Genomic DNA, 27758 nt, shown 5'->3' on the forward strand with positions numbered 1-27758 from the left:
CAGGACTTAATAGCATGGAAAGTAAAACATAGCATAATCTTGAAAAGCAAAACAATGTCTATTTGTTCATAATTCATTCATAGAGACATTTTATCAAACAGTTGTAGGGCATAAGCTTATACATAATTGGGACCACATAATGGCATGTCATCATTCCACTATTTACTTCACATAGACATTTTACCAAATACTTGGGACCATGGATTATTTCATTTGATAATGGCAAACACATGAACATCATGAATACAACACTCAATTACAAATTCAAGGGTTTATCATGCAATTCATATAACTCCCCATAAATACTATTCTAATTTCATGAATCTTATAATAATCATGGATTTAAAATCAAATTAATAGCATGAACGTGCATATAATCAATTTCAAGCATGGAATTTATAATTCAATAAACTTGTAGTTTTAAAAATGGATTATTTGACTTCATGGGTGAAAGGAACCCACGAATGAACATCTAACATACTTGAGAAGAAGAGTTCTTGAAGGTTCTTGGTAGAATTCTTGAGCTTTGTTCTTGTTTCTTGAAGCTAGGGTTTTTGCCTTTTTTTTACAAAGAGTGATTTATTTCTTGAGTAAGCAATGAAATAATAAGAAATTATTCCTATTTTAGGGCTTAATCACGTGTTCAGGTTTACTGGGGTGAAGGAAAAAAACTTTAATGCCCTCAGAATTAAAAACTCAGAACTGACTAAAAATCCTGATTTTATACGCTGGCACGACACGATGAAATTGTGTCAGCTCACTGGAAACTGGACAACTGGGAACTGGAAGCTTGGTCCGATGTGGTACAATTGTGGTACCCCACTAAGAACGATGGGCCCTGATAGCGGAGTCACACTGGAAATTGACAATCGAGAAAATGGCTGGTGGCCGACGTGGTAGGATCACGATGGCTCACTAGATTTTGACAATTTCCAGTTGCACCCTCTTTACGACGTGGTGAAGTACCAGGTGGTACGCTGTTTTACTAAAAAATACTATAACTCTTTGCCCAGTATCATATTTTGGCGAATTTTATATCATTGTAAAGCTGACTAAATTTCCTATGCAATGGCAGGTCAAAACTGAAAAATACTAAGTATTTTAAAAATTTTATATAGGATTACTTATGTACTGAGAGTTATATTAGGATAGGGAAATATGGGGTATTACAATTAAGAAATGGGTTGATTTGGTCATCCTGTCTACAATGACCCAACTAGAATCATGCTGACGATGAGTACGGGGCAAACCCGTCACAAAGTCAATGTTCACTTCTTCACATTTCCATTTGGGAATACTGAACTCCTACATCGACCCACTAGGCTTCTAGTGCTTAATATTAACCTGCTGACACATAGAGCACTTACCTACAAACTCTTCGATGTCCCACTTCATCCCACTCCACTAATAGATCTCCCATAAATTGTGGTACATCTTAGTAGCCCTTGGATGAATCAAGTAATGAGCACCATGTGCTTCTGCAAGAATTCGTTGCCTAAAGTCATCTACACCTGGTATACATAGTTGACCCTGGCAACAAAACACGCCATCTCCCCCTTAGGAGAAAACCTCTACTTTCTAATCTTTGACTGACTCTTTTAACTTAACAAGGCTAGGATCGCTATCCTTATTTTCCTTTTACTTTAGAAACTAGAGATGATTCTAAACTATTCTACACCCACACACTACCCTCTTCTAAATTGACTAAGAGGACCTAGTCGGGCAAGCTGATGAACTTCCTGAACTAACTTCTTTTTAACATTCTCAACATGAGCAACACTACTCATAGACGACCTACTGAAAGCATCTGCCACTATATTAGCCTTACCTGGATGGTACAGAACACTCATGTCATAGTATTTCAACAACTCTAACCATCTTCTCTGTCGCAAATTCAAATCTTTCTGAGAGAACACATACTGTAAGATTTTATGATCTATGAACACATCAACATATACCCTATATAAATAATGCCTCCAAATCTTTAAGGCAAAAACTACAGCTACTAACTTAAGATCATAGGTATGGTAATTCTTCTCATAGGGCTTAAGCTGTCTAGAGGCATAGGCTATGACATTACCTCTCTACATGAGGACACAACCTAAACCTACTCTAGATACATCACAGCACACAATAAACCCATCTAAAATATCTGGTAATGTTAGGACTGGTGTTTTAGTGAGTCACGTCTTCAACTCCTAAAAACTCTTCTCATATAAATCTGAACACTAAAACTTGACTTTCTTCTGAGTCAATCTAGACATGGGGGATACAATAGATAAAAACCCTTCAATGAACCAATGGTAATAGCAAGCTAAACCCAAGAAGCTCCTAATATCTACTGGAGAAATGGGTCTAGGATAGTTTCTCACCGCTTTAGTCTTTTAAGGATCAACTCTAATGCCATTACCGAAAATAATATGACCATGGGATTCTATTGACCTTAGCCAAAATTTGTACTTACTAAATTTGGCAAACAACTGATGAATTTTGAGAGTCTGAAGTATGATTCTGAGGTGATCTTCATGATCATTCTCACTACGGTAATAGATAAGAATGTCATTGATGAAGACTATAATGAACATGTCCAAGTATTGCTTCAACATGCGATTCATTAAGTCCATGAAATCTGCTGGGGCATTTGTAAGACCGAAGGACATGACTAGGAATTTGAAGTAACCATACTGAGTTTAAAAAGCTATTTTTGGAATGTCACATTCCCTGACTCTAAGCAGATGATATCCTGATCGGAGGCCTATCTTAGAAAAGTAACTAGCACCCTAAAGTTGGTCAAACAAGTCATCAATTTTGGGAAGTGAGTATTTATTCTTTACTGTGACTTTGTTCAACTGATGATAGGCTATACACATTTTAAGGGAACCGTCTTTCTTACGCATAAATAAGACAGGAGCACACCCCAAAAAAATGTTGGGTCTGATGAACCCCTTGTCTAAAAGGTCCTTTAATTGTTCTTTTAACCCATTGAGTTCTACTGGAGCCATTTTATATGGCGGAATAGATATAGGCTGAGTGTCTAGAAGAAAGTTTATTCCAAGGTCAATTTGTCTTTTAGGAGGAACTCCTGGGATGATCTTCAAAAAACACATCAAAGAATTTATTTACTATTGGAACTAACTCAAGACTAGGAGTCTCTGAACTAGAGTCTTTGACTCACACAAGATGATAAACACATCCCTTGGATATCAATTTTCTCACTCTAAGGTATGAAATTAACTGACTCTTATGCGATGTAGTACTACCCCTCTATTCAAGGACTGGTTTATTTAGAAACTGAAAATGAATAATTCTGTTTCTACAATCAACTGAGGCATAACATAAATAAAGCCAATCTATGCTGAGAATGACATCAAAATTTGTCATCTCTAATTCTACTAAGTCTGCTGAAATGACTTTCTGAGATATCATAACTGAACAGTTCTTGTATACCCGTCGGGCTATAATAGACTGACCCGCTGGGTTAGAGACTAAGAATGGTTTTTTTAAGACTTTTAGCTTGATCTTAAAGTTTATTGCTATGTAAGGAGTTACAAATGATAGAGAAGCTCTTGGATCTAATAAGGCATAAATATGATCTGTAACGTACTAGTGACCACATCAGGAGAAATTTCATGATCTTGTCTAGACTGAAGTACATAGAGCATGTTTGGGCGTTACCCACTGGTGGTACTGGAAGTGGCACCCTGTTGATTCGGGCGATCGAATTAAGTTAAAGAATGATTATAATAACCTTGAGAACCTGACTAAGGACAATCTCTGACTCTGTGGCCTGGCTTGCCATACCCAAAACAAACATCACTGCTACCCCTGCAGACACCCTGATGGTTCTACCATATTTCTAACAAAGGGAATTTATTCGAGCATTGATGATACTAACCTGAGATTTAAATCCTGGGGCCCTATCTTTGTTACCATTTTTAAACTTAGGTACTGGAGTACTGGCTAAGGACGGAGTTAGAGCTGAAGATTTTTGGCAAAACTAAGAACGGTTACCGCCTTCTAACTTAGGCTGAGTGAAATTAAAGTCACCTATTCTAGCTTTCTTTTTTTTCCTCTCTCTCTTTATTCTTAGCCTCTTCTATATACTGAGCATGGACCATAATCCTGGATATGTCCATCTACTTAATCAACATTGCAGTTCTGTACTCCTTAACCATACTCTCTGCCACCCCAGATATGAACTTGCTTATTCTAGACCTATTGCCTGCTACTACATGGGGAGAATACCTGGATAACTGAGTAATCTTGAGGGAATAATCTTTCACACTCATACTACCCTGCTTGAGATTGATAAACTCTAACACCTTAGCTTCTCTCAGCTTTAGGGGAAAGAATCTATCTAGAATAGTAGTAGCAAACTCTTCCCACTCTATGGGCTCTATATCTGTACCCATGTCTACCTTCCACTTCTTAAACCATGTATGAGCTATATCTTGTAGCTTATAGGTAGCTAACTCAGCACTCTCAACTAGATGTTACTCTCATGGTATCTATCACTTTCTAAACTTGATCGAGAAACTTTTATGGATCCTCTTCGGGCTTAGATCCTGAGAATAGGGGAGGATTAATTTGGGTGAAGTCCTGAATCCTAACTGTAGCAATATTGGCCACTGGGTTGGCCTAAATAGCAGTTGGTCATTCATTTTGATCTACTATGAAATTGGCTAGAGCTATGAACATAGCTCTGAATTCTGCATGGGAGACATACTCGTCTAGGGGATCTGCCTAAACAGGCTGAGGTGCTGACTGTTTCTTATTCTTCTTCCATTATTTTTTTGGGAGGCATGTTCTATAAATGGAAGAAAGAAAAGTATTAGACTGAGATTTTAACTTAAGCTCATGCTCATTCGCACAACATAAATGGAAAAGAAGGGAAACTTTTCCTGAAACATCCCATAGTCTCCTGTCCATAAGTGTGGCGCGCTATACATACATGCATAAGACTCTACTATACGCGGCTTTCAGACTCCCTAGGACACTGATGAACCTTATGCTCTAATACCAATTTTGTAATGCCCTGAGTCTGTACCCAAAATTCTACACGGCGCTAACGACCTACCCCAAAGGACCATAAGCTGACCTATGACTGGTACCTGCTGTGAGTACTGAACAATAATACTATAATAAAGTAGAAAATAGGCTGAAATACCATAAGGTTCACAATCTGAATACTGATAAAGAATAAAAACTGTAATAATATCTGATAAAATGTCTGAAATTTGAAATACTATCTAAACTAGTCTAGTCTGAAAATCCTCTAACTGAACTGTCTGAAAGTAGATTTAATGGGGCAAGCCCCCAACTAACTACTAAAATACTGAAGCTACTAAAAATAATGAAATGAATGCATATCCTCAATAGATAAGGACTCACTACTAAATCTGATACTGCTGACTGAATCTGGCTAAGTGCGAGCAAAAACCTATATGTCTGAACCTATGATAAGAGATATCATAGTGCAAGAAAGTATGTGTCAGTAGGTGGAATGTACTAGTATGCTAGATGAGGTAAGGCTGAATGCAAGGGTTCATATGCATGAACAGTAACTGAATGAATAATATGGAGTAATTGAATAAGAGTACATGGTTAATTGGAACTACTGTAGAATACTGAGTATGCAATACTAAGCATATACATGTATACTATATCTGAGCTTTTACTAAAGCTGAGTACTGAGTTTTGATAACCGAGTAACTAATATCTGAGATTACTGATAACTAAATTACTGATAGCTGAGTGACTGTATATGACAGTCCTGATTCTATAGAATCAAACTAAATTCTATACTGAGATTAAAACTGAGATTGTGGGAGGGAGTCATTAATCGACTTGCCCCAAATAAAATAACTGGGGTCCAACCTAAAATGCTAGTCAAAAGTGTGTAAGTATTATGCCACAGGTAAAGACAAGCTAAAGAGTCACCCTCATCTGGCAGGTGCCCTGAATAAGAACGATGGTACCCTCAACTAGCAGGTAAGACACCTCATCAACCCTCAACTGGCAGGTTGATGTTTCAACCTACGTTGGCTATGTAGTTCTAGAATGCAAGGACTACTTCTAAGGATCACACCTTCTAATGGCAGGTGAACCCTCATCCATGGGTTTACTCGGTGCTAAAACCTAATCTTATATGAATGACACTGATTATTATACTGAACTGAACTGAACTGATATTGAGTTTTACTGAGTTTTGTAACTGACTGAATACTATGATTTTGTAACATTACTGAGACTATTCTATAACTATTATAGCTCTAGGTAAACAACTAGATTTTCAGGTATTTTATACCCCCATGACTCGATAACATGAAAAGTAAAACATAGCATGATCTTGAAAAGCATAACAGTGTCCACTTATTTATAATTCATTCATAGAGACATTTAATCAAACTTTTGTAGGGCATTATCTTGTACGTGATTGGGACCACATAATGGCATGTCACGATTCCACTAATTACTTCAAATAGACATTTTAGAAAATACTTGGGGAGTATAGATTATTTCATATAATAATGCCAAGCACATGAACATCATGAATACAATACTCAATTGCAAATTCAATAGTTTAGCATGCAATTTATATAACTCCCCATAAATACTATTCTAATTTCATGAGTCTTATAATAATCATAGATTTAAAACCTAATTAATATCATGAACGTGCATACAATCAATTTCAAGCATGAAATTTATAATTCTATAAACTTGTAGTTTTATATGGACTTCATGGGTGAAAGGAACCCATGAATAAACATCTAACATACCTGAAAAGAAAAGTTCTTGAAGGTTTTTGGAGGAATTCTTAAGTTGTGTTCTTGTTTCTTGAAGCTAGGGTCTTTGCCTTCTTTTTTATTTATGTTACACCCCAACTTAGGATATGAATCCCCACATTGAAAAAACACAAAAGATATGTTGGTTATATAAGTAAGAAAGTCAAACTCCCTAGTAATGGATTTTAAAGTTGTGTGGGCCTGGGCCCAAAGCGAACAATATCACTAGTGGGTTGGGGACTTACAAGGGTGTCTCAAGCCTTAATTGTTTAGGATGCTTATCTTGGCCAGGGCCTTAGCCCAGGTCATAACAAGAATGGTATCAGAGCCGCTCCTGCATCAACCCTATCAATGTGGGCCAGAGTTCAAACTGTGTATAGGCAAATCCCGGTAAGGCGGTGTAAACCTTAGTCTTGAGTGTAGGCAAATTCCATTCGGTGGGGAAAACCTCAGCGAGGACGCTGAGTCCATAAAAGGGGTTTATGTAAAACCGAAGATTAGGATATGGAGCCCCATATCGACAAAACACAGGAGGGATGCTGGGTATATAAGTAAGCAAGCCTAACTTCCTAGTGATGCATTTTAAAGTCGTGTGGGCCTGGTCCCAAAGCGAACAATATCACTAGTGGGTTGAGGAGTTAAAGGGATGTCTCGAACCTTGATAGTTCGGGATGCCCATCATAGCCAAGGCCTCAGCTCGGGTCATGACAAGTGATGTTTGTTTTGGGTGTGGCAAGCCAGGCCGCAGAATCAGAGAATGTCCTAAAGTTAGTTCGCTAAGTCAGCACAGTCATCGTTCAGCTCTACCAGGTCTCTAACTCAATAGGACGCTACATCCAGTGTCACCAGTGGATAATGCCATAGCAGGATATATGTGCTCCACTCCCAGCATGATCAGGAAAGTTATCATGATGTAGTTATGGGTATGTTGTAGGTCTTTCATCTTTATGTTTATGCTTTTTTAGACTCCGCACCTTTAATTTCTTTTGTTACCCCCTATATAGTTGTTTATTTCGGTGTCAATCCCAAAAATTTAGTAGATCCTTTATTAGTGTCTACCACCGTGGGTAAATCTATCATAGCCAGGCGGGTATACAGAAGCTACCCAATTATAGTATCCCAGAAAATCAATTCAGTAGACCTTGTGGAGTTAAAGATGACAAATTTTGATATCATTCTCAGCATGGATTGGCTCCACACATATTATGCTTTAGTTAATTGTAGAAATAGTCATTCATTTTCTAATTTCAAATGAATTAGTTCTTGAATAGAGGGGTAGTACTTCAGCACTTAGGGGTAAGATTATTTCTTATCTTAAGGCAAGAAAAATAATATCCAAAGGGTGTGTTTACCATCTTGTTCGAGTCAAAGATTCTAATTTTAAAACTCCCAGTATTGAGTCAGTTTCAGTGGTGAGGGAATTTCTAGATGCGTTCCCTGAAGATCTCCTCAGAGTTTCTCTCGAAAGAAAAATTTACTTTGAAATAAATCTTCTACCATATACCCAACCTATCTTTATTCCATCCTATAGAATAGCTCCAGCTATGCTAAAGAGGTTCAAGGAATAATTGAAAGATCACAAACATAGGGATTCATCAGACCTAGTGCTTTCCTGTGAGGCACTCCAGTCCTTTTTGTGCGTAAGAAATACAGTTCTCTTAGTATGTGCATCGATTATCCTCAGTTGAACAAAGTCAAAATCAAGAATAAGTATCTACTCCCCAGGATTAATGACTTATTCGACCAACTTCAGGGTGCCAGTTATTTTTCTAAGATAAACCTAAGATCCGGATATCATCAGCTTAGAGTTAGAGAATGTGATATTCTAAAAACAACTTTCAGAACTCGGTATGGTTACTTTGAATTCCTAATTATGTCTTTTTGAGTAAAAAATGCCCCAACAGCTTTCATGGACTTGATGAATAGAGTATTCAAGTAGTACTTGGACATGTTCATCATAGTCTTCATTGATTATATTCTTGTATACTCCTATAGAGAAAATAATTATGTAGACCATCTCAGAATTATATTGCAGACTCTTAGAGCCTATTAGTTATTCGCCATATTTAGTAAGTGCGAGTTTTGGCTAAGATCAATAGCTTTTATGGGCCATATTATTTCTGGTGATAGCATTAGAGTTAACCCTCAAGAGACCAACGCAGCTAGAAACTAGCCTAGACCCATCTCTCTATCAGATATCAGGAGTTTCTTAGGTTTGTCCAACTATTTTAGGTGATTTTTTGAATGTTTTCATCTATTTTATCCCTTATATATCGATTAACTCAGAAGAAAGTCAAATTTCAATGGTCAGATTCTTGTGAAAAGAGCTTTTAGGAATTGAAGACTCAACTCACCCCAACCTCAGTCTTAACTTTGCTAGATAGTTTAGATGGGTTTGTTGTTTACTGTGATGCTTCAAGAGTTGGTCTAGGTTGTGTGTTGATGCAGAGAGGAAAGGTTATAGCCTATGCCTCTAGATAGCTTAAAACCCATGAAATGAATTATCCTACCCATGATCTTGAGTTAGCAGCTGTTGTTTTTTTCTTGAAAATTTGAGGCATTATATCTATGGGGTGCATGTTGATGTGTTCACAGATCACAAAAGATTGCATTATGTGTTTTCGCAGGAAGATTTTAATCTCTGCTAGGTGGTTAGAGTTGTTGAAAGATTATGATATGAGCATGTTGTATCATTTGAGAAAGGCCAATGCAGTAGCAGATGTCCTTCATAGATTGTCTATGGGTAGTGTTGCTCATGTTGAGGATGATAAGAAGAAGTTAATTTGGAAGGTTCATTATCTTTCTAGATTAGTTGTTCGGTTAGTGGATTCAGCTTATGGTAGTGTATAGGTTCAGAATAGTTTGAAATCTTTTTTGGTTTCTGAAGTGAAAGTAAAGCAAGATAGGGATTCCAGTTTGGTTAAGTTAAAGGAGCCAGTTAGAGATTAGAAAGTAGAGGTTTTCTCCCAAGGGGGAGATGGTGTATTACAATGTTAGGGTAGACTATATGTTTCGTGTGTAGATGATTTGAGATATCAAATCCTTGCAAAAATGTGTGGTGTGTGTTACTTTATTCACGCAGGACCCATTAAGATGTACCATAATATGTGGGAAATCTATTGGTGGAGCGATATGAAGAGGGATATTACAGAGTTTGTGGCTAAGTGTTCTAATTATTAGGAAGTTAAAGTTGAGCACCAGAGGCCTAGTGACATAATTTAGGAGTTAGCATTCCCACTTGGAAGTGGGAAATGATAAACTTAGATTTTATGATAGGGTTGCCACATTTGCGTCATCAGCATGACTCAATATGGGCTATTGTACATAGAATGACCAAATCGGCCTATTTCTTGCTAGTTCATCTTTCTACACATCCAAGGATTACGCCTAGTTCTATATTAGAGAGTTGGTCGGGTTACATGGACCCTTGATGTCTATCATTTTATATAGAGGTACTTGGTTTACCTCTCACTTTTGGAAAGCTTTTCAGAAAGGTCTTGGTACCCAAGTTTATCTTAGTACAGCTTTTCATCCTCAAATAGATAGTCAAGCAGAAAGGACCATTCAGTCTCTAAAGGACATGTTAAGAGTTGTGTTATTAACTTCAAGGTTAGTTGAGATGATCACTTATCATTAATTAAGTTTGCCTACAATAATATCTGTCACTCCAGTATTCAGACGGCTCCATTTGAAGCTCTTTATGGGAGGAGATTTAGATCTCCTATTGGTTAGTTTGAGGCAGGTGAGACTGCTTTGATAGGGCCTAATTTAGTGTTTGATGAAATAGAGAAAGTTCAGTTAATCAGGGAGAGGCTCAAGACAACCCAAAGCCGGCAGAAATCCTATACAGATAAGGGTAGGAGAGATCTTGAGTTTGTATTTATGTATTTGTTGTATTTGAAAATCTCTCCCATAAAGGGAGTGAAGAGCTTTGGCAAGAAGGGGAAACTTAGTCCACGATATATTGGCCCTAATAAAATCTTGAGCCGCTATGGAAAGGTAGCGTATGAGCTTACGCAGCCTACATATTTTGCATCAGTGCATCCAGTGTTCCATGTGTCTTTTTTAAAGAAGTGTGTTGGTGATTCAGCAGTAGTAGTTCCGTTAGAGGCTACAGATTCAGGATATTCTTTCTTACGAAAAAATTCCAATTGAGATTCTTGATCATCTAATTTGTAGACTGTGGAACAAAGAAGTTTCCTTGGTCAAAGTTCTTTAGCAAAATCAGTTCGTTGAGGAAGCCACATGGGATGTAGAAGCAGATATGTATACCAAGTACCCTCATCTTTTCTCTGGAAACTCAGACTCAGCTTAAGGTAATAGTTTTTCTTAGATTATCTCTTTTCCATTCTCAGTTCCTTCTATATAATCATCTTCATGTCATTATATGCATTCATGAATCAGTTCAGTCACGCATCATGTTTAAGATTCAACATTTAATCATGTTTTTAGTTATGCATTTTCAATATGTAATCTCAGTTCCTCAGTATTATCATCTTGATCAGGGTCATTAGAAGACGAATGTTCCCAAGGGGAGATATTTTAATACCCTATACTTTTTCCTAGTTCAATTCAGCTCATAGTGCATGCATAATAGCCTTAGAACCTAAAAATTTAAGTGTTGGGGACTTTGTCTTATTTTTTGCCTCATAACTTCAAGGATTTTTAAAGTGGCCATACCGACCCCGAGACATATGTTTTGAGTTAATTTATGTTCAGAGGTTTAAGGAACTTGTATTGGGTCGTGTTTGGATATCTCAAATGATGATTGGGCTGTGTTTGGATTTCGATTGCAGTAGCTCAACACAATTGTGGCACGTCGTGGTGGTATTGAGATGAGGCCTATACCATTTTGCGATGATCGTTCAATTGACGTTCCTGTTATAAATTTAATCTCTGAAGGGAAATCATGTCTTTTCCCCATAGACCTAATTCGAAATAAACACAAGATTAAACTTCAGTTAGGGCATTATTTGACCTGATTCTCCAAATTACTCTCAAATAAAAACCCTCTCCTTCCCTAAGTTCTTCAAATTTAATCTCCTTTCTTCCAAGAAAACCAAGAATTTATGTATCCCAATCCAAGAATATTCAAGAAAGCTTTCAAGATTGTGTTTCCCATACAAGTTTAAGGGTCTAAGGTATGTGAGATGTTCATCCATAGGCCCTTTCCACCCTTTGAGTGCAAGAATCCATCTTTATGTTTTAAATTACGAAATTACATATTTATGATGAATTATCTACATGAAGTTTTATGAATTTTTGTTATACTTTATGTTTGCAATTATTTTTCAAGGGAATTGGCACTAACATATTGGAATGATGATATTTTCATGTTAAATCCTTGATTCATTGTTTTTAGTATTGAAGCTATGTTATTATTACATGTTTTAAATAATACCCATGCTTTAATTCATGACCCTCATGTGTTTGATGAAATGCCTAAGTGTTGAATTTGGAACAATAATTCCTGTCTATGGTTTCAAAGATTTCATTTGTTCCTATTGTGATTCCATTGAGTCCTGGAGGGTTATGAACACCCGTTACTTAGTTGTTTACATAGCTTTTAGCATTTTTAGAATGGTTTCAGATAAACCATAAGCCTTGTCATTCTATTAGTATCATGTTTAGTTGTTCGCTCAGTTAAGCTTAGTTTATTCTAGTAGTCAGTGTCATTCAGTTGGGAGTAGGAGCCAGCACAGAGAGAACCCAGGGATGGAGGCATTCCTGCCAGGTTAAGGTTTGACCTTCCGTAGCAATTCCTGAGTTACAGAACTACGTAGAAAGCATAGGTTGAGATTTCTTCTTGCCATTTTAGGGTTGACACATATCTCATGAGTACTCCTACCATATTAGGGTAACTCTTTAGTCCTTTGGGACACCAGTTTAGTGGATCCACACAGCCATTGTTAGTACCCGTGGCATGGTACTGACATTGTTCTAACTAAAGGTATAGGTTAGACCTAGATTAGATCAGATTAGGGCATGTTGGTTAGATGATACCTCCCATAGTCTTAGTTCAGTATTCAGTACAAAATTTAGTTTCAGGTCTTGTTGACCATAGCGTACAATTATAAGTTATTCAGTTATCAGATTTTAGTACTTCAGTTTACAGATTATTTTAGGATCATGTTATATGCTTGGTTATGTATTCTCAGATTTTACAGCTTTCACGTATTTATATTCACTAATCTCATGCTATTTATCCAGTCCTTACTTCATACACATAACCTTGCATTTCAGTCTAACTCTATATCTTATACCAGTACATTTAAAGTACTGATCGCATACCTATTTCTTGCTTTATGATGTTTAATATCATAGGCTTGGACGCTTAGTTTCGTGACCGTGCTTCGATAGTTCAGCTCATCAGCAGTGGTGAGTCCTTATGGCGTTATTCAGTTGATTTCCACACATGTCTTTTATTATCAATTTTACTCAGTACTCAGAGTAGGTACCAACTCATGGGTTATCTTATGGTCACTTTTGACCGTAAGAACCATTGTTGCAACTAGGAGGTAGCCTCGGGTAATGATATCTTTGCATGATTTAGGCTATTAGGCCAACCGATTTAGGTTACCACTTTTTGGTTTACCTATTCTTATGATATATGACCGGTTCCTTTCATGATCATTATTTATATATATATTCTTTGATTCACTATTATTTATTGATTGTTTATCTCTTCCTTCATACTTCCAGTGTATATTGTATAAGTTTCCTTTACTATTCTATTGTATATTGATTGGCTACTTATGGAACTGCACTTTGCTCCTGATTGTTGGTAGAATATGATACTTTACCCTTACTTTTCATTAGCATTATTATGTTTCTTTACCTGAGTAATTTTTTGTTGTTCACATTTCTTCTTTACATATTTTTTATACTCAAATTATTTTTGGAGCTATGTTAGCCAATGCATAATGAGTACCGTGTATTTGGTACTCATACTACATTTCTATAGCCTACAGATCATAGTATGAGTTCACGATGTTAATGTGTGCATCATGTGGAGTAATCATAGATCAGAGATTAGGGGTGAAATCCTGACATCCTGAGTGTTTTTGCTCTCTTTCTTATTGTTGGACTGATCATTATATTGTGTTTTAGATATAACTCTGTATATATTTATGCATTTTTCTTGTTTTGTACTCTTGTCTTTAGAAGCGCTTGTACTGACTTCACTAGTTTTGTGGGGAAATATTTACTATTTTCTTATTTTGTTTTCATTGTACTTGTTTTACTTTTGCCTTTTTTATTAGTTTAGTACTAGCTTTTCTAGACTATGGGTTGGCTTATCTATTGAAGGGTTGTTGTAGGTGTCATCATTACTTGAGAAATCGGGTCATGACATCAAGGACCACCAACAACTTCAAAAGAATAAAGGCAAATCCAAATGTAAATGGTTTAGGACTATTTAGCCTAGTTACATAACTTTTTGAATTCAATAGTCCTTTTGTTATCAAAAACAACTCAAGAATTAATGATTAACATTAATAGAATTGGTCAATTATATCCTTTTTCTTGACAGTTGATATATTTTACTTGTTAAATTTGTCTTAAATTTTTTTTCTTGTATATTTTAGAAAACTAATTATTCCTATTGGTTTAGAAGACTCTTTGTCCCACTAAATTTTGGGAAAGTAAAAATATAATCCTTGTATGATTAGGAAAATGTTTTACTTATAGTTTTGGGACAACTTGGGATATATGTATATATTTGGGATATAGTTGGGGATTTTAAAACATTATGTACACTTCTTCTTTACTTTCATATTGAAATACTCTCTCATCTTTTTCTTGGAGGATTCGGACTTGCCAAACCTCGTTGAATCCTTGTGTTATTTTTCTTCTCTATTTTCTTTGATTGTGATTGTGAGCTAATTAACCCATGATATTTCCACTACACTGTTTTTGTTATATAACGCTAAAATATCAACTAAGCTTTTAAGTTTATTATATTCAATTCTTATAGAAGTTGCACCAAAATATATATGATTAAAATTTAACAAAAGTAAATAAGTGGTTCGTAATTGTAATGACCCTCCAGGCCAATTTTTTGTGTTTTTGTAAATTTTCTAAGTTTATAGCATTACTGTAGCTACCCTAAGTCATATATGACTTGTTGTGTCTAAAAATTTGGTCATTGAGCAGTTTGTTTGGTTTTTAAAGCCATTTCATTATTTTGAACTTTTTTGAGTTGAGAAATAGGTCTCAGGCCAAAATTTTAAGTAAATAGACTTGGATGCTAATTATGATAGTTCTATTAGCTCTAAAATGTCAATTTTAGTCTAAAGATACACTTGGTGTGGGTCCCAAGGATTCTGGGCTCGTTTTGAACTATGGATAGGATACTGGCAAAAATAGAGCCTTAAGTGTAGGGCCCACATTCTGTTAAAGGACCTCAGATGGAAATTTCAATGGTTCCACTAAGTCTAGAATAGCAAATTTTATTAGGTAGCATAGTTTTATAGTGTTTGCAAGATTTAAATGAATCTCATTGGTCCCTTCAAAGAATTCACAACTTAGCAAAATTGTTGGTGCTTATGCACCTATTGCAAGCCAAAATTGGCCTTTACATTTGTGTGGCCTTGTGAAACCTATAAAATTTCAATGATTTTATTTTTATCCCTCTCATACATAACATTAATTTTTAACTTGAGTTATGATTAGGGATGTTAAAAGAGTGTTTTGTGAAAGTTTTGAAATTTTCAAAAGGGGTTCGAGGCTACTTTTGAACTCCAAGGCAGTGTGCCTCTCCAATAGTGGCTTGCCACGCCACTGGAGCTCTGTGATAGAAGCATTGAACAAATGCTAGCCTCCACGATATTGGTGTGCCATACTACTGTGTTTAAAATGCCCATTCACTTGGGGTGAGGGATTTTTGGTCTTTTTACCCCTTACACAAATTTTAAACACAAAATCAATTATTTTTCTGTCAATTCTCACAGATCAAAGTCCACTCTTTTCTTCTCTAACTCAAAATCTAATAAAACTTAAGATTTTCACAAAGTATTTAGCATTCAAGATCCAAACTTTGATTTTTCTTTAAATTGCTCTATATTTCAGGCATGTTGCCTGTCTCTAACATGTATTTTTACATTATAGCATAAATTGATTGGATATTCGTGTAATTTAAATTGTGGGTTTGAAATTATATTGAGTGTTTTTGGTTGTTTTTTACTTGAATTACTTGTCTCACGTTTTAAATTGATTAATCATTCTTTTAATTGATGTTTTTGGGTCTAAATTGGTGCATTGGTTAAATGGTTGGAATGGGGACATGGTTTTCTCCAATTTGATGAAATTTTTATTTGATAATGGCATTAACCTCAACCCACTTTGTAAACTTGGTTGAATATGGATAATTGGATGATTTATCTTATCTTTTGAACCCAATTCATTACATTTAAGAACTAATGGAAAATAATGGATTTTAGATGGCCTTGGTGGCCATGGATTTGATTTTAATTGGATCTTAGGATTCAATTTGGTTATATGGATTGGTTTAGCATAATTATATTAGTTTTCAAGCATATTAGTATGACGATACCAAGTGGTAAAGGCCTTAAGGAATGATTCATGAGTTAGTGATTGGTTTACGTGCATTTGTTTTAATTTGGATTTAAAGGCAATTATGTAGCTCATCGTGAAGGTGTATGTCCCAGGAGGGATCAATACTGGAAACCACATTTGCCGACGTTAGGGGTATATAGGATTGTGTTCTTGGTCCATACATTATATACATATATATTGGGAGCGTTATGACCTTGATGTCCTTAGTCTTTTTGCGGTTTTTCCTCGATTCGTGGAGCTAACATGCACTAGGTCCCTTACAATTTGGGGAGGTGGACCCATATAGCCCATGACTTTATTTGAGAATCAATCATATCATATAAGTGTAATATTTATACGAGCAGATGAAACAAAAATAAATAAAATAAAATTGGTTGCATGTACACTTTCAAATTTACTGATTATTAGAAATGAATCAATACTTTGTTAAAAAGGAACAAAATTTGATAAGGGAGTAAGGATTTTGGTTGTCCACATATGTTATTCATATCACTTCTCCCATTTATTTCTCCACTTTCGTCTTTCGTCAAGTTTGATTTTCTTAATTTTACTCTCTTATCCATGTTGAGTATATTTCTCTTTAATAATAAAGATGTAACTTAAATTATACAACCTTGTTTCTTCAAATTCCTATGTAGTTCTCTACACCTCCATCATTAGATTGCTCTAACTTCATCTCATGTACTCAATCTTATTGAAATTTGCTGAACTTTATTTTTGTCTTCATCATCAATTTTTTAAGAAAAAAATTACAAATATTAAATAAGAGATAATATTAAGATAGTGAAAGGAGATCTTTACTTGCTAAATTAATTAACAGATCCACTATTTAAAAATCAAGAAAGAAAATAGAAGGGCAAAGAAATAGAAAAGGAGAATTAGTTGTTTACATTTTTTTATACTTGTTTTTCTTGTATATAGTTTAATACTAATAAAACTATATGATAAAAATAAAATTATCTAATATTAATTTTTTTCACGTGAAATTAAATTTGTAGATAAAACTTTTTTTTAGCCGAAAGAAAAATAACCTAATAACAACACTATTTTGATACACTATTATGATCAACTAAACCTGTATAAGAAAGATAATGATATCTCCATAATTCAAATGACCTAACTACACACATCTATCAATTAACCTATAAAAACGTAAAAAATTTAAAACAGTGAGACATAAAAAAAACCATAATTTAATAAATCATACACAATTGATATTCTTATTTCTTTCATGATAAGCCCCCACCCCCACCCCACCCCCCCCCCACACCCCAAAAAAATTAATACAATTCAATAGTATAGTATTTTCAACTACCTTCAAGAAAATCAAAAGGATAAGAAAAAAAATATAAAATAAATAGTAGGAAAAACAGAATGATAAAGAAAAATTAAAATAAATAACAGCATTTAGTAGCAAGAAAATTAATAAGATTTTAAAATTGGGGTGGTAGCAAAATATGTACCTGTGCAAGCCATAAAATTGACGATATCAATCTTCAGTTAGGAGAGTTTATATATTCATCTCATGGAGTAAGAATTAATTCTTTATTATTTAATTCTATATTTTTTTATTGCTAGAAGATAAAAAGATATATATATTGTAACTGAAATTTTTAAAAGTGGAGATTAATAGCATTGATGTTAAGAAAGTAAATATGACTATTTTTAATATTTTATAAATTTGTTAAAGTGTATTTTTTTATATTTTAAAGGAGAAAAAATGTCAAAAAAAAAAACAACAAAAAAGATAAATAGCTTTTCAAACCTTAGAGAGCACCACGTTATCGATTTCATATTTCTCCTTTATTATTATATATTGATTCGGAGATGTTGATGTATATTTTGATGGTGTCTAGTACTCTTTTTGTGTTAGTTGCTCTTGTACAAACCTTACCAGGTCAGGGGGAAACTCATTTTGATATTTGTCCTCTTTACCTCTTGTATAGCATACTTTTCACGTGCTTCTCTCATCAATCAATAAGACTATATATGAAAGAGCAAGGTTATTAAAAAGTAGAACTTTATTTTAGAATAAATATAATGCCAATTTAAATGATGTAGCTTGTACCAAAAAAGAAAAAGAAAAAAGAAAGACAATCTTTAGAGCTTATTATAAAAATAATGAGATATATCAAATCTCATAGTTTATTTACAGTTGAAACAATTGCATATAGATAAATTTTAAAAGAAAATTCATTTTGAATTAAGATAATTATCCATTTCTTGTGGCGGAATGAAACGATCTAAAGAATCGTATCAAAATTTTAAATAAGTCAACTTCAACTTTTATATATATATATATATATATATATATATAAGTCATTATAAACAAAAATAATTCTCACTTAGTAATTATATATCAAAAATACATGATAGTTAATTTTTCTAAAGATAAAAAATATACTAAAATTTTAGAAAACTTACCTCAAATCACAATAAATTGGTCTCGTCAATCATAGATACTATCAATATTTCATAATAAAACTTGTCAATTTACAATTGTCTATCAATAATGCATGATAATATATTATTGTACACTTCAAGAACATACTAAAAATTTTAGAAAACGTACCTCAAATAACATGCAAATTTTCTCATTACTAATAAGATATGTCAGGATTTCACAAAAAAAAACATATCAATTAGCAATAATTTTAGAAAACTTACCTCAATTCACCAGCAAATGTATCTCTTTCATCATAGATCGATGTTATCAAGATTGTAAACATCAAAAACATACTAAAATTTTAGAAAAATTACCGCAAATCACAATCAAAGACTCTTCAATCATACTATACCAAGCAAATTTCTCTCTTTAATCATAAATACGACAAACCATTTAATAAGATAACAAAAATCTCAAACAATGTATCTATGTATAATATGCAGTAAAATATAATAACGTGTAGGCTTTCACTTTGTGATCAAAATATATGTGACTTGTTGGTTTCATAACTCTTTATATGACTCATGTATATGACTTTAGGCTTCATAACTCTTTGTATAACTCTTTATATAGTAGAAAAAGATAATTCAAATGTTGTTATTCAAGTAAGAATCAAACTATTTTGCATTATAGGGTTCTATGCAAATTTATACTTTTATCAAGACTAGGTTTTTACACTTTTATTAAGAAAAGGTTTTAACTATTTATACCAAAACGTGTCTACATGTTGATTGATAAGTTGAATATTTCCTTAATTAAATAGATTAGGAAAAAAATTCAGGAAATAATTTTAGTAAAGTATGTTTTTCGTTTACAGTATATTTTGGGACTCCTTAGTTATTCATTCTCCTCATACCTTTTTATCAGATATTTTTCTTGTATCATATATTTAGGATTTCTAAATTTTTAAAATATATTTTCCTCTAACAATATGTTAAATAGCAAAAAAAATAATTTTGTCTATTGTGGAGTATATTAATAAAGGGAAAAAAGATCAAGTCACCTTTTTAAGGGTCTTCAAGCTTTTAATATATTGTAGATGAAGATTGTAGATGTAGATATATATTCTCGTGATTTATTAGTTGGACCTCTATTTTATTACCTTCTATCGGTTAACGCTGTAACGCCCCAAATCTGATACCCGAAACGCTACAGGTGCTCATGACCCCGAAGGATCACAAGCTAACTCATGACTGATATCTGTACCTGTAAACTGCATAAAATACTGAATTATGTGGAAACATGAACTGAAAGACCATAAAGTTCAAAACTGAACATATTCTGAATAATATAACATTTGTGTGGGGTAATAGAATACCCAAAATAAAACTGAAAATACTGAAGTCTGAAACATGGTAGTCTAGAAAGCCTCTAACTGACTGACCTGTCTGAGTAAGGAACTAATGGGATATGTTCCCAACTAACTCCAACTAATAAACTAATTAATGAGATAATAGGGAATAATCATGTCCTCGAATGATGAGGACTCACTTCTAACTCTGACTGCTTAAACTAGAATCTACTATTGATCTGGACCTCGTGTCTCTGAGCCTATGCTATAAGACACCATAGCGCAAATGCATCAGTACTTTGAATGTACTGGTATGCATGTGAGGTAGGCTGAATGCATGCGGTTCATATGCATGAACAATAATAATAACTAACTATCATGAGCGTGAGAATACATGCATGAGACATAACAACTGACACTAATACTGTGATAATGAGATTACTAAATCTGAATATAACTGATAACATGATAACCGTATCTGACAGTCCTGAATCTGATGGAACTATCTGAGTTCTTTACTGTATCTGAGTTGACTGTATCTGAAAGTCCTGATATTTGAAGAACTATCTGAGTTCTATTACTGAGACTGATACTAAGACTGTGGGAGGTAGTCATCTAACCGACATGCCCTAAATGATGCATTATAGCTGAATTATGGTCCAATCAATAGCCTGATTGGAAGGGTGTCAATACCATACCACTGGTAAGGACAACATATAAATGACCCTATTATAACAGGTAACACTAGTGAAAATAGTGGGAACCCTCATATAGCAGGCTAAGCCAGCTCATCTACCCTTATATAGCAGGCTATGATGTCTCAAACTATGCTGGCTATATAGTTCTGGAATGCAAAGATTGCTTCTAAGAATCACACCCTCAAATAATAGGTAAGTCCGCATCCTTGGGTTCACTCAGTTCTAATTTCTACTCCCATCTAAATAGACACTAACATAATTTACTGAACTGAACATGGACTGAGTTACTAAATTCCATTGATTGACGGAATATTACTAATATCTGACAACTGACTGATTTCATGCGATCATGGAGATTTCCTGATTCATAAGACTCTCTGAAGTCTAAGGATTCATAACTTGACTGAGAGTATTGTGGAAACATGACATGGCTCTAGCCACACAGCTAATATTTTGGGTACAAGTACCCCCAGAACTCGATGGAAGGAAAACTGACCAAGCATAACTTACTTGAAAATATAACTAATATCATAATCCATAATACATTTATAGAAGCATTCCATCAAAACATATGATAGGCATAACTTGCACATACATGGGGATTTCATGATATCATACTAGTTGGGCATTGCTCCTTCATCTAGGCATTTAATCAAACACATGGTAGGCATAGTACATGTAGACAACATTATACAACAATTAATCATCATGATTTATCTCTAATTTCATCATCTAAGGTTTATTCATATGTTCACATGAGTATACATTTATACAAATCAATTCCACATAAAATTGATCACCCAACATGGATTTGAATTCAATTGATCATTCTCAACATAAACAAAACAAACCCAACATGAAATTCATAAAAAAAATCCATAAACTTAAACTTATAAAAGAGATTCTTGGGCTTCATGAACGAAAGGAGTCCATGAATAAACACTATGCATGCCTTGGTTTATGATTTCGTGAAGATTGACGGAGGAAATTCTTGATTCTGAATCTTCTATGAAAATCCCTAGGTTGTTCTTGAGAGGTTTTAGAGAGAAACTAGTATATTTTGGGTGAAAAGTGGCTGAATCACGTGTTAAAGGGCTTAAATAGAGGTGGAAAGTTGACCCTTTTAACCCTGGACGCATCATTTAATTTCAGTAAAAATTTCCCAAATTGGACCCCTGGCACGATGCGGTGCTATCGCGCCATGTCACTAGAATTTGACAATTGGGAAACTGAGGGATGGCGCGATGCAGAGCCCTTGTATTTCCCCTTCCTTTGTGACCTGGAACTTTGACGTGACGTGCCATAATCACGGACCCCTACTAAAATTTGCCAAATGCCATTTCCTCTTGTGGCGCAGTGCGCCACTGACTAATATGGTGCTGTTTTACGACGGGAACTTGAAATAGCCGTAACTTCTGGCCCGATTATCGGATTTGGGAGAATCTTATACCAATGGAAAGCTCATTGAATTTTTCACATGACAAAAAGTGAAAATCTTGAAAATTCCTTATCCAATAGTCATCATTTAATTTAGAAGCTAATATTAGGGATTTTTAGATGAAATTATCTAGGAAAGTATGGTATATTACAATATCTCCCCCTTGAGAACATTCGTCCTTGAATAAGACTGACTGAGAGGGGAGAAAAGACAACTGACATAACTACTGAACATGAATAACTAAAATATGATCTCATGACTGACATGATTGACATGTTGAACATATAATACTGAACATGCATATCTGATGCATGCATAACTGATTCATGAATGCATAACTGAGTGTTCTGATGAATTATGTTTCTCACAATGAGAATGCATGTCTGATGAATAACTATATAACTGAGCTGATGCATGACTGAATATGCAATGGTACTTGATACCAAGATTATAATGGGAACATGAGCATGAAACTGCATACCAAGTTTGTGATGAACACTGAACATGGAACTGAGTAAGCTTAAGAAAAACTGTTACCTTGAGCTTGATCTTAGTTGGCGAATAAGAGGTAAAGATACTTGGTACGAATGTCTGCCTCTACTTCCTAAGTAGCTCCCTCGACAGACAGATTTCGCCAAAGAACTTTAACTGAAGGAACTTCTTTGTTCCTCAATCTACTAGTCTGATAGTCTAAGATTTCGACTGGAATCTCTTCATAAGAGAGAGTGTTCTGAACACCAATGCTCTGAATAGGGAGTACAATTGATGGGTAACCTATGCACTTCTTGAGCAAAGAGACATGAAATACTGGATAAACTAAGGCTAGATCTGAAGGCAATTAAAGCTCATAGGCTACCTTGCCAAAGCGACTGAGAATCTTGAAGGGATCGACATATCGGGGACTGAGCTTTCCATTCTTGCCGAATCTCTTCACTCCCTTCATGGGAGAGATCTTTAGATAGACATGATCATCAATCTCAAACTCGAGATCTTTTCTATGAACATCTGCATAAGACTTCTGTTGGTTCTGAGTAGCCCAAAGTCTTTCTCTAATCAACTGGACTTTTTCTAAGGCATCAAATACCAAGCCAGGACCTATGAATGAGGCCTCACTAACTTCGAACCAACTAATTAGAGATCTACATCTCCTACCGTAGAGACCTTTGAATGAAGCCATCCGAATACTAGAATGATAGTTGTTGTTGTATGCAAACTCAATCAAAGGTAAGCGGTCATCGCAAATTCCCTTGAAATCAATTTCACACATCCTTAGCATATCTTCTAATGTCTGAATGGTCCTTTCTGTTTGACCATCTGTCTGAGGATGAAAGGTTGTACTGAGATGAACTTGGGTACCAAGACCCTTTTGGAATGCTATCCAAAAATGAGAGGTGAACTGGGTACCTCTATTTGAGATAACAGATAGCGAAACACTGTGCATTTGACCAACTCCTTGATGTAGAGTTTGGCATAATCCTCGGCTAAATAAGAGGTATGAACCATAAGGAAATGAGCTAATTAGGTCATTCTATCTACAATGACCCAGACTGAATCATGCTGATGATGAGTTCGAGGAAAAACCATCACGAAGTCCATGTTCACAACTTCCCACTTCCAAGTAGAAATACTGAACTCCTGCATGGACACACTAGGCTTCTGATTCTCTAGCTTAACCTACTGATATGTAGAGCACTTAGCCATAAACTCTGCAATGTCTTTCTTCATCCCACTTCACCAATAGATTTCCTACAAATTGTGGTACATCTTTGTGGCCTCTGGATGAATAGAGTAGCACTAACCATGTGCTTCTGCGAGAATTCGCTGTCTTAAGTCATCTACACCTAGAACATAGGGACGACCCTGACAATGAAGAACACTATCTCCCCCTTGGGAGAAAACCTCTATTTTTTTATCCTGAACTAACTCTTTCAACTTGACAAGGCTGGGATCTCTATCTTGCTTTTCTTTTACCTCAGAAACTAGAGATGATTATGAACTACTCTGAACCTATATATCACCTTCATCTGTATCGACTAAGTAAACGCTTAGTCTAGCAAGCTGATGTACTTCCTGAGCTAACATCTTCTTACTATCATCCACATGAGAAACACTACCCATAGACAGTCTACTGAGAGCGTCGTCCACTATATTGGCCTTGCCTGAATGATAGAGGACACTCATAACATAATCTTTTAAGAGCTCTAACCACCTTCTCTAACAAAGATTGAGATCTTTCTGAGAAAAGACATACTAAATACTTTTATGATCTATGAACACATCTATATGAACACCATATAGATAATGCCTCCAAACCTTTAAGACAAATACTATGGCTGCTAACTCAAGGTCATGAGTAGGATAATTCCTCTCATGGGGTTTAAGATGTCTAGAGGCGTAGGCTATGACCTTACCATGTTGCATGAGGACACAACCCAAACCTACTCTGGATGCATCACAATACACTACGAACCCATCTAGACTATCTAGAAGAGCTAAAAATAGAGCTAAGGTATGTTGAGTCTTCAACTCCTAAAAACTCTTCTCGCAAAGATCTGACCACTGAATCTTGACTTTTTCTGAATCAATCAAGACATAGGGGATGCAATAAAAGAAAATCCCTCAATGAACCATATATAATAGCCAGCCAAACCCAAGAAACTCCTAATATCTGATGGAGAGATAGGGTGAGGCAAGTTTCTTACTGCTTTGGTCTTTTGAGGATCTACTCTAATGACATCACCGAAAAAATATGACCAAGGAATGCTACTGACATTAGCCAAAATTTGCACTTACTGAATTTGGCAAACAACTGATGATCTCTGAGAGTCTGAAGTACTATTCTGAGATGGTCTGCATGATCGCGCTCACTGCGGGAATAGACCAGGATATCATCTATGAAGACTATGATGAGCATGTCTAAGTACTGCTTGTACATATGTTTCATCAAGTCCATGAAATCGTCGGGGTATTGGTAAGACCAAATGACATAACTAAGAATTTAAAGTGACCTAATCGAGTGCGAAAAGCTATTTTCAGAATTTCACATTCCCTAACTCTAAGGTGATGATAGCTGAATCTGAGGTCTATCTTAGAGAAATAACTGGCACCTAGAAGTTGGTCAAACAAGTCATCGATTCTGGGAAGAGGATACTTGTTCTTAACCGTGACCTTATTAAGTTGACGGTAGTCTACACACATCCTAAGAGAACAGTCTTTCTTGCACACAAATAATATGGAGCACCCCACGGGGAAATGCTGGGCCTGATGAATCCCTTATCTAAGAGATCCTTCAATTGTACTTTCAGTTCTCTGAGTTCTACTGGTTCCATTCTGTATGGCAGAATAGAGATAGGCTGAGTATTTGGAAGAAGATCAATACCGAAGTCTATTTCCCTTTCGAGGGGAATTCCTAGAAGATCTTCGGAAAACACATCTGAATATTCATTCACTACTGGGACTAATTCAAGACTGGGAGTTTTGGAACTAGTGTCCTGAACTCGAACAGTATGATAGACACATCCTTTACATATTATTTTCCGCACTCGAAGGTAGGAAATAAGCTGACCTCTGAAAGAGGATACACTACCCTTCCACTCTAGGATGGGTTCATTCGAAAACTAAAACTAGACTATTCTATTTCTGTAGTCAACTATAGCATAGCAGGAATGAAGCCAATCTATGCTGAGAATGATATCAAAATCAATCATCTCTAATTCTATTATGTCTGCTGAGGGGACTTTCTGAGATATCATAACCGGGCAGTTCTTGTATACCCGCCAGGCTATGATGGTTTTACCCACTAGGGTAGAGACTGAAAAGGGCTTTTCTAAAATTTTAGGACTGATTTTGAAATTGACTGCTATATAAGGAGTAACAACAGACAAAGAAGCTCCTGGATCTAACAAAGCGTAAACATGCATATGAAAGATCTATAACGTACCAGTAACTACATCAAGAGAATTTTTATAATACTTTTAGGACTGAAAAGCATAGAGATGATTTGGGCATTCCCCACAAGTAACACTAGAGGTGGAACCCTGCTGATTTGGGCGAACGAACTGAGTTGAGGAGTGATTTTGTTGACCCTGAGAACCTGGATGAGAACAGTCTCTTACTCCGTGGCCTGGCTTGCTACATCCAAAATAAATACCACTGCTAGCTCTTACCCTGATGGTGCTTGCCACAAGTCTGGCAAAGAGGATAGGTACAGGCACTGCTGACACTGCCCTGGGACTTAAAGCCTGGCGCTCTATCTTTGTTAACCTCTTTGAACTTAGAAACTAGAGCACTGGCTATAGAAGGAGCTGGAACTGATGACTTTGGATGAAACTAAGAATGGGTTCCTCCTTTTGACTTAGGCTAAGCGAAGTTGAAACTACCTATCTTTGCCCTTTTATTCTGTTTCTCCCTCATCTTAATCTTTTGCTCATCAATCTACTGAGAATGAGTCATAAGCTTGGCTAAAGTCATGTCACTATTCATCATGGCGGATCTGCACTCATTAACCATGCTATCATTCACCCCTAAAACATACTTACTCATCCTTACCCTGCTATCTGCAACCATATGAGGGGCATATCTGGCTAATTAAGTAAACTTAAGAGAATACTCTTTCACTGTCATATTGCCCTTCCTAAGGTTGATGAATTCTAATACCTTAGCTTCCCTAAGATCTAGGGGAAAGAATCTATTGAGGAAAGCAAACGTAAACTCCTCCCACTTAACTGGCCCTACATCATCCACCCTCTCTGACTTCTACTGCTTGAACCAAGTATGAGAAACATCTTATAATTGATATGCAGCAAGCTCAGCAATCTCAACAGTAGTCACCCCCATGATGTTTATCGCCTTTTGCACCTGATCTAAGAATTTTTGAGGGTCCTTATATGTCTTAGACCCGAGAAAAGATGGAGGATTCATTCGGGTGAAGTCCCGAATCCTAGCTGTGGCTGAGTTGGCCACTGGATTGGCTGGAATAAATGCTGGCCATTTATTTTGAGCGATAACTAACTGAGCAAAAGTAGTGAATGCGGCCCTAAAATCCACATAACAAACATGATTTCCCAAAGGATCTTCAGGGTGGGGGGATGACTTATTTCCGTTTCTTCTTTTAGGAGGCATGTTCTGTAGAAGAAAGAAAGAAATGGATTAGACTGAGAGATTGACTTGAGATTAAGCTCACTGGCATGACACGAATACTGAAGGTGGGAAAAGTGTTCCTAACACATCTTATAGCCTCTTGTACATAAATGTGGCACGCAAGGTATGCACAAGACTCAACTAGATGTGGCTTTCAGACTTTCTAGGGCTCTATTAACCTTAGGCTCTGATACCAAGTTTGTAATGCACTAAATTTAATACCCAAAATGCTACACGGTGATCAAGACCCCGAAGGACCATAAGCTAACCCATGAATGATATTTGTACCTATATACTACATAAAATACTGAATAATGCAGAAACATGAATTGAAAGGCTGTAAGGTTCAAAACTGAACATAATCAGAATAATATAACATCAG

Source organism: Capsicum annuum, chromosome 7 (assembly GCF_002878395.1).
Source record: "Capsicum annuum cultivar UCD-10X-F1 chromosome 7, UCD10Xv1.1, whole genome shotgun sequence".
In the NCBI taxonomy this organism is placed as follows: Eukaryota; Viridiplantae; Streptophyta; class Magnoliopsida; order Solanales; family Solanaceae; genus Capsicum; species Capsicum annuum.